This window comes from Triticum aestivum, chromosome 2D (genome assembly GCF_018294505.1).
Source record: "Triticum aestivum cultivar Chinese Spring chromosome 2D, IWGSC CS RefSeq v2.1, whole genome shotgun sequence".
In the NCBI taxonomy this organism is placed as follows: domain Eukaryota; kingdom Viridiplantae; phylum Streptophyta; class Magnoliopsida; order Poales; family Poaceae; genus Triticum; species Triticum aestivum.
The window spans coordinates 519,815,676-519,825,420 of record NC_057799.1 but is presented as its reverse complement, the minus strand read 5'-3'; positions in this window follow the sequence as shown (position 1 = coordinate 519,825,420).

Sequence of the window (9,745 nt, the reverse complement as noted above, 5' to 3'; positions counted from 1 at the left end):
ACTAAATTGTTTCTGTAGAGAAGAACCGAACTATAACCTCCTCTGGTCTAAGGATTTGTCAGGCGCCCAGCCTACCATTATCTATGAATTGAACTATTTGTTTGCCATACCATTTCGTCAGGGATTAATCAGTCAAGTTTAGAACTTTAAATATTTTGCTGGCTGGTTTCACCAGGCATGGATGTTCCAGGTCGACCAAGCAGTAAAAAATACTCCCCTCGTCCCATGATATAAGAGCACTTGATGCATCAGTTAGGTTTATTGTTTTGTGGGCGATGCATCATTTAGGTTCTGGTGGGCAGAATGTGATTTAAGGTACCGGTTGGACCTCGCAGCGTCGTCGAAGGCGTGGCTCCTTCCATGCACGCGGCAATACTTTAATCAGTTTTTCTTTTTGCGCTTGACTTATGCTATCCTACACTCCTACTGTCCTGGTTTAGTAAGTATTCCCTCTGTAAACTAATATTAAATCTTTTAGATCACTAAAGGGAGTACATAATATATGTATTCCCATAAGAAAAGGTACACAAAACAAACTTGATTTGCATTGATCTAACGAATCACTCCGTGCATTCGTATTTCCTTCGTCCTACAATATAAGACGTTTTGACAAACATAACTTATAAAAACGTCTTATATTATGGAATGGAGACGTCTTATATTGTGAGACGGGAAGAGTACCTTGCACATCTAAGCAATAAACACCATCTAGCGGCTATACGTACGTAACAAGATAATCTATCAGGCGGGCGGGTGGCAGCTCCTCCATCGTCCTGTTCATTGATCGTCAGCTCTAATACCCTAAAGCTGGCGGCATGGCGGCAATCAAACAAGCCATCGAGTCATACGGGAGGACATATTTTGTTTTCTTTTTATTATTTGAGGGAACGAGAGGACATAAGTTGATCTTTCAATTACTCTGATCTCTCAACTGAAATAAGAAGTACTCTGATCTCACTAACATAGTCCTCTTTATGCATTCAGCTCGCGAATGTGATATCTCGCTTACTACGAGATACATCAGCGCCCTCCTTCGGCCCTCCTAGTAGTTGGTTGGACTAGTAAGTGGTTTTCCATTTGCGCGAGTTCATCTCACATGTTTCTTATTTATGCAGCGGGGTTTATTTTTTGATTCGGTACATAGTGCATTGCTTCTCACCCGGCTCGGCCAGGTGGACCACTCTAGCCTGCTATTTTGTTTTTTCTATTTTGGTTTTTGCATTGCTTCTTTGTTTAATCTTATTTTTTTCCTTTCTTTATATTTTCTTTTTTAAATGCACGTTGAAAGCTTTAAAGATAAACTAAGATTTGGTATGGACAAGAAACTACAGTCAACAAGTGACAAAGATGCCACCCCTCCCCGGCGATCGCCACCACCTCCGGTGATCTCCTCCCCTAGCCACCTAATTTCCTTTCCTCTCCATTAGATCTCTCCGGCGCTCTGAGATCTACGTCCTAATACCCATCTCCATGGGTTCTGTCGATGGATCCACCCTTGGCTTGGACTTCTCCAAGGGTCTGGTTTTTGCGGATATGGTGTTTCAATCTACGGGCTTTCCGGTGCACCCCATGGATGACACGGGCTTCTTCACCATGGTAATTTCTTTTGGCTGGCATGTTTTTCGTTTGAATGAGGATTCAATGGCAGCGGCGCTTGAGGCGGCAATCGAAGGTTCTGCCATTGAGTTTATGGTTTTTCTGGTCAAGGATAAGGTTTTTGGTTTTCAAGTTTCTTCCAAGGTTGTGGCTATGATCATTCTCAAGCTCCGTTCATTCTCTTGTGATCATTTTAAATGTTTCTTTCATCTTTGGGGCAATGGGGGCCCAAATTGGGGCCGTGAGTTCAAACTTTGGAAGTTGGAATGTGATGCTGAGTGGATCATTGTTAGTCCTTCCAAACATCGAGCTGCCCTTGGCATGTTGGGCATGCACTCCAAACCCCCAAAGTCTTCGGTAAGATCATCACATGCCCCTGCCAAGAAGCTTTCATTTTCAAAGTTCTAGAATTATCCTGCTTGTCGTGGTTATCGTTATCCGGCCACACAAAATTGCATTCAAACTATTGAAGATGCGGGGTACACGCTTTCTGCGCATGAGAGGGTGGTCATCCATCCCCCGCCGCCGGCTGAACTCCGGTGGACGTCAACCACCCCCTCCATATCTTTTGGCACGGTTAGGGATCTTCTTCCAGCTGCGGTACGAACGCCGTCTATCTCGGGCGGGAATTCTGGCTCTTTGAATGTGGACGTGTCATCCCATGTTGGGCCGTCATCTAGACGTGCCACGGTCCAAATTGAGCCGGTGTTATCTTCTGGGCCTTCTTTTATTCCATCCTCTCAGCAAGCAGAAGAAGATTTTGATAACTTGGCTTCGGGTATGGTGGACGAAATTTTAACGTGTCAGAAATGCTTGCAAAAGGGCCATTTTGCTGCGGCGTGCACGTCCAAGCTGCGTTGTACTTCTTGTCTGAGGGTGGGGCATGGTAAAAAAAGATTGCAAAAGGTTCGCACAGATCTTGGGTTTGGTTTGGCAACCGAAACCCGGTAACGTTGCAACTTCCGAGGATCGCTCAGCTCCTACCGAGAATATCTCTCTGACACAGCTTTTACCAAACTTGGACTCCTCTTGCACTTCCGCATTAACTTCTTCGCCCTGTTCCATCAGTCCTGGTCCCAAAACACCTTCGACTGTGCCGCCTGAGACCCCTCCTCCGCCGGAGTCCTCGTTGTCTGCTTCAAGCCCGGGTTGTGCCTCTCCGATGGCCAACTTCCCCCTCGACCCTTTGCTGTATGTGTCGGCGGGCCATCACATTGTGGACGGCGGTGATGCTCGTTTGCCTCGGACCTTTGTGAGGCCACATATCCCAATTGTGTGTCGCCATGAGGAGTTCATGTTAGCTAAGGTGCCCATCCCTCCTCCTGATCAGATTGGTGCTGCTAGAGAGGAAGTTGTTCAGTGGCTGCAAGCTCATGGGGTTTTGGTGAGGTCTGCTCAACCTTGGATTAGATCGGTGGGTCTTTTTGAGCTACGGGATGCTGCAGTCAGATTCTCGCTCCTTCAGATGCCGCCCCAACCTCTTGGCAATGATCGTTTTGTTCGTTTTATGAAGCACGATGAGGGCGAATCTTTTAGAGGTGTTCAGGGTTTCCGTCAGGGACTAATAATGTTTTTCGGGATTCCGCTTGATCTTCACAATGAGGAAGGTATTCGGGCAGCGGTCAACACCTTTGGGAAATTTCATCATTGGGTTAGTCAGGATCCATACCTTGTGCGTACTTTAGTCTTTGCATCCTTTCTAGAAGATATTCTAGTGCCCAGAGATGTGGTGTTCATGGATTATGCAGCCTGGGGTGGTGCCAGGGTGTCTTGGACGGCGCCTCTGTATATTCTTGGGGCCAATTTTGCTGAACAGATGCCCCAAGATGAAGACTGGATGCCCATCAATGGCAATCCTCATCCCCTGCCTGGTGTGCCCTTCCCGGAGATGCCACCTTTTATTCTGCCTCCATTCCCAGCTCTGGGATGGAACAATGTGCTGCCACCTCCGCCTGAACCTGCACATAATGAGGTGCATGAGGACAATTGGGGAAACTGGGATGAGCCTGCTGCGGAACCAGCTGTTGAGGATCAAGAATCCATGGTGTTGAATGCCTCTGCTCAACCAAGTTCTGCTCAACCAAGCTCTGATGTGCAGCAACAGGTGTCCCCTGCACCTATCATTCTGATTGATGCGGCTGAACCTATGAACCAAAATGATCTGATGGAGATTGCACCGGACCTGGAGGATGCTAGTAACTGGGCAATTGTGGTCTATCAACCTCCTGTCATTGAGGTTCAAGCTTTGGATCAACCTGCGATTAAGATCCCCTTTGGTCCCCCTCTACCCCCTGAAATGATCTGGAGGCGATCATTTGAAAACCTACTGAATGCACCAGTTGTGTTTGAGGTGCCAAAACCGTTGCTGCCTAAACCTCTGTCGCCGGTCACTTTTTCAAAGAGAAAGTGGGACTTTGCTTTTCAGCATGCTGATCTTCCTCTGTTGACGTGGAAGGAGCCGGAACCTGCTCGACCTATGGCTAGAGCTTTATTTGTGGATGATGCTGAGAGGGATGCGCCTGATGTTGTCCCTTCTCCCCCTGCGCGTGTAAAAACGAGGAGGCCTTGCAAAACTCTGGCGCCAACGCCTCTCGTTGAAACCTCTGTTCGAAGATGTACCAGAAGTTCGGCCCATCGTGATGGGTTTAAGCCCACTTTCCATGAGCTGGTTCTACAGCCCAAGAAGAAGAAGCCCAATGCCAAGCCCCTTTCTGCAGAGATGCCTGATGACCCTGCACTTGGGGATGTTCCTCCACCTACTCCCATAAGTCATCTGCAAGCTATTGGCAAGGAGCTGGAGATTGATGCAACACTGCTCACTGAGGATGCACTTATGGTGGACCCTGCTGCTGCCGCAAATCATGCCTCCAATGAATAGTGTGCTTTTCAAGTGCTGGGTTTTGCAAGCCCATAAATTTGCTTCCTGCGTTTGGTTTTCTTTTTCTGATCTCTGGATATGTAATAATGTTGGTTCAGACCTTTATGTGCTTTTTGGGCATATGACATTGTGTGTCATGTGGTTTGGGGACTTGTTTATGATCTTTATTTATGAATACTCAATGTAGAAGCTGGAATGTCCTGTGCTGGAATGTCAGGGGTTTAAACTCTGAGACTAGGCAAAGAGCTGTTAGACAAAAGATTGATGAAAGTCACTGTGCTATTGCTTGTCTGCAAGAAACTAAATGTGCTTCATTCGATTCCAGAACAATTAAAAGCTTTTGCCCTAAGAGATTTGACAGCTTTGCTTTCTCTCCTTCTTTGGGGGCCTCTGGTGGAATTCTAGTTGTTTGGAACTCATCTATTTTTGATGGGACTTTATTGGAAGTCCAACAATTTGCAGTGGTGATTGAGTTTGTTTCTAGGCAAAACAATGAGAGGTGGACACTTGTGGTTGTTTATGGTCCTTGTCAGGGGGAAGCTAGGGATAATTTTGTAACCTGGCTGTACCACCTGAATATTCCTGTGGATGAAAATTGGCTGCTACTGGGGGATTTTAATTTCTTGCGTTCTTTGGATAACAGAAACCTGCCTGGTGGTGATTTGAATGACATGTTCATCTTTAATGAGATTATTGGGCACTTAGGTCTTTTGGAATTGCCCATCAAAGGCAGATCTTACACTTGGTCCAATATGCAGGATACTCCACTGCTTGAGCAGCTAGACTGGTTCTTCACTTCTGTTGATTGGATATCTGACTATCCCATGACTGAGGTGCTACCTCTTGCTAAAACTGCATCTGACCATGTGCCTTGTGTGGTTACAATCAAAACTTCTATTCCCAAGTCTAATCTTTTTAGGTTTGAGAATTATTGGCTGGAGCTAGAGGGTTTTATGGATTGTGTTGATTCTTCATGGCAGAAACAATCCAGAAAGGGGCATATTACTGCTAGGATAGCTGACAAATTTAAGTCCCTGAGAATGTGTCTCAAGAGATGGCAGAAGAACATTTCCAAACTGAAAACTCTTGTCTGTAAATGCAATAAGGTTATTCTGCTTTTGGATGAGCTTGAGGAATATAGACCACTTTACAGACATGAATCCAATTTCAGGAAGGTGGTTAAAAACCATGTGGAGAAATTGCTCCACCTTCAATGTCTTTATTGGAAGAAAAGATGTACTGTCAGATATATAAAAGTGGGTGGTGAGAACACCAAGTTCTTTCATGCTATGGCTACTGAGAGGCATAGAAGGAATTCTATTGCTAGCTTAAAATTGCCTGATGGTTCTGTGGTGACTGATCACTCACAAATGGAGGGTATTATATGGAATTGTTTTAAAAACAGAATGGGTTCTTCCAGGGGAATTAACATGGGTTTTGACCTTTCTTCCCTCATTGAACCAGTGGAGGGTTTAGATATTCTCACTAAGCCTTTTGAGAAGGAGGAAATGGACAAGATTGTCAAGCATATGCCAGTTGATAAAGCTCCAGGCCCAGATGGTTTTAATGGTCTCTTCTTCAAAAGGTGCTGGCACATAATTTCTCAGGATTTTTATGAACTGGCCCAGGCTTTCTTTGATGGTTCTGCTCATCTGGAAAATATCAATGATTCATATATCACTCTGGTGCCTAAGAAGCCCTCACCTGAAGAGGTGGGTGACTTCAGACCTATCTCTTTAACAGGAATGGGTCTTAAGTTCCTATCCAAGATGGCAGCCAATAGGTTTCAAGAGGTGATTATGCAGTGTGTTCACAAGAACCAGTATGGTTTCATAAAAAGCAGAACAATTCAGGATTGTATTGGGTGGACTTTTGAGTATTTACACCAGTGTCACCAGTCCAAGAGACCAATTGTGATTCTAAAATTGGATTTTGAGAAGGCTTTTGATTCCCTTGAGCATGAGGCAATAGTGCAATTATTGAGATATAAGGGCTTTAATGAGAAGTGGATTCTTTGGATGAAGCAGCTTTTGTCCACAGGTACCTCATCTGTTCTGCTTAATGGAGTTCCTGGTAGGAAGTTCATATGTAAAAAGGGTGTCAGACAGGGTGATCCAGTCTCTCCCCTCATTTTTGTCCTAGCTGCTGATCTCCTGCAGACTGTAATCAATGACATGTTCAGAAGGGGCATTCTTCATCTACCTATACCTTGTCATGACCAGGATTACCCTGTGATTCAGTATGCTGATGACACTTTGATTATCTTGCCTGCTGACAAGGACCAACTTATAGCTCTGAAAGACATGCTCAAGGTCTTCTCTGTGTCCACTGGTCTTGATGTGAATTACCACAAATCCTTTATTATTCCCATCAATGTGGACACTGCTGTCATGACTGAATTAGCTGCTGCATTTGGATGCCAGATTGGGAAAATGCCATTTACCTACCTTGGGTTGCCAGTAGGAACTACAAGGCCCAAAATGGTGGATTTTATGCCATTGGTGGACTGCATGGAGAGGAGAATGACAGCTAGCTCCTCTTTTTTAAATCAGGGGGAAAGACTGCAGTTTCTGAACTCTGCCTTGTCTTCTATGCCCATTTTTTTCCTTTGCAGTTTGGCTATTCCTGCTGGAATTCTAAAGCAATTGGAGAGAATCCAGAGACAATGCCTCTGGAGGAAGAATAGGGGTGAGCCTGCCCCTTCACTTGCTGCTTGGGACCTTATTTGCAGGCCAAAAAATAAGGGAGGCCTTGGTATTCTTAATCTGGGTGTTCAGAATGTTGCACTTCTGCTCAAACATGCAAATAACTTTCTTAATAAAAAGGATCTCCCATGGGTATCTTTAATTTGGGATTCCTACTATCATGGCAGAGTACCCCAAGGAACTTCTGATTGTGGCTCTTTCTGGTGGAAGGATATATGCAAGGTCATGCAAAACTTTAGGGAGTGTGCTTGGGTTCAGATTAATGAAGGGGACACGGCCCTCATGTGGTCAGACAACTGGCAGCTTGATGATCAGGTGTCTAGCCTCCAATTCAGATTTCCCAGGCTCTTTTCCTATGTTAAGGACCCCTGGATCACTGTTAAAGAGTTCTTGGACTCCCAGGACATGTTCCAGCACTTCCACCTTCCTTTGTCCAGCCAGGCTTTTGATGACCTGACCACTCTCCAGTTTCTGTTGGACGGCCACAATAGAGCACCTGGGTCCAAGGATATTTGGTTTTGGAGGGGCACTGCCAAGGGATACTCACCTAAGTTGTTTTACTCACATACTTTTGTGTCAGAGTCCTTCAACCCTTTGACAGCTTGGATCTGGAAATCCTCCTGTACAATGAAAATAAAAGTATTCGCTTGGATGCTTATTATGGACAGGTTGAACACCAAGGACATGGTGGAAAGGAGGCATTGGCATTTGGAGGATGGAGTAAATTGTGTTCTTTGTCCTTTGCAGACTAGGGAAACAAGAGACCATCTGTTCTTTAATTGCAATTTTAGTGTCAGAGTTTGGAACTACCTGCAAATTGATTGGTCATCTGGTGACTCTATGGCTGATTTGGTTATCAATGCTAGCAGGAGCTTCAGGAAGCCCTTCTTCACTGAAGTGGTGTTTATTGCTTGCTGGAATATCTGGATTGTCAGGAATGCTAAGGTCTTCAGGCATGAGAGAGCTAGATTCAATAAATGGAGAAGTGCATTCATCCATGATATTACCTTAATGCAATATAGGGTGAAAGCTGCCTATAAGGATGATCTCCTTAGATGGATCTCATTTCTGCCACCTTGAGGCCATTTTTTTGTATTTTTTACTTGTTTTCTTCTCCTTCTTCCCTTAGCTTAGTTTGATTACCTCTTGTAATCCCCCATTGTACTTGTACTTGCTCTCTCTTTTTCAATAAAGTTTTGATATGCTGTGGGGGTTTCCCCTACAGTTCCCAGTCAAAAAAAAAGCTTTAAAGATACACCTCAAACATTTTTCTAAATATATATTAAAAAATTCAGATACAAGTCAAACATTTCTGAATACACTTTGAAAATTTTAGGCAGAGATGTTGAACATTTGTCAAATGCATCCTGAAAATTATTCAAATACACTGTGAACATTTTTAAAGACAATGTGCACATTTTTACAACACCCGTTTATCATTTTTCAAATACACGCCGGAAATTTTATAAAGACTCTGTGAACATTATTCTAAACACCCTGGTCATTACATGTTGAACATTGTTGAATACACCAAAAAAATTAAAATGAATGATGATAATTTTTAAATATGTGATAAACAATTTTCTCAAAGACAAGCCAAACATTTTCTATAGATCAGTACAAAAAATAGTAAATTTCTTAAGCTATTTTCTAAAAGCATTGTAAAATCTAAAACATAAAATATAAAAAATTGAAGCAAGAAAAGAAACCCCTGCGTGTGTGGCTTCCGTGAGAAGTGTGCCTCGCACTCTCCCGTCACAGGCCTGGCTTATGCACGTGTCGCTGCAGGCAACGATTATTCTGTGAAATACAAAGCATAATGTTGACTAAATTGGTTAGTTATCAGTTTCCTATCCTAGTCTCACAAAAAGTTACAAAGTTTTAACAACTTATTATTTTGGCAAATATTGGCAAGAATGTTAGCAGCAAACCAATCAACAAGATAGACCCACGTGCCTCCAGCTCGAAAACCACATTTGGTGCTTCAGGCGTCCGTTACTTCGTTACCCGTCACTCGCGCACACCCTCGATCCCTTCTGTCTGGCGAACTAGGCCGACCCGTAGAACTAGGAGCCCCGCAAGAGAGCACCCCGCCACTGCCGACGGCCGCTCGGGCATCGCTATGTAGGGGGGGAAGGAGATTGGGGCGGTGGCGCCTAGGGCTGGTAGGTGGAGCCCTCATGTCGCCCTTGGCAGGGAAGACCAAGTTTTTTTGTGTCCGTCGTTTTTGTTTTTGTTGTTTTACCTATATCTCACTCTGGTTGTCTAACTTTCTAACGAAACATCCCATGGTCGTCGTACCTAGCTGCATGGCTGCAATGAACATGTATTCATTCATGTACACGTCATTTCTTTCCATGAGTCGTGAACCTAGAAAGGCGAGTGTCCTTGCAAAGCCGATTATTCTGATAAGACGTGTATAGGTTATTGTGTGATTTTCGTTTTGTTGGACATATTTTATATGCAGTTGGAATCTTTCCTCAACATTATGGTGAACATTGAGATCATCCCCGCTCAAGTGTATACATTGCTCATGGCTAGCTTCCTGTCTATTTGTTGGATGACT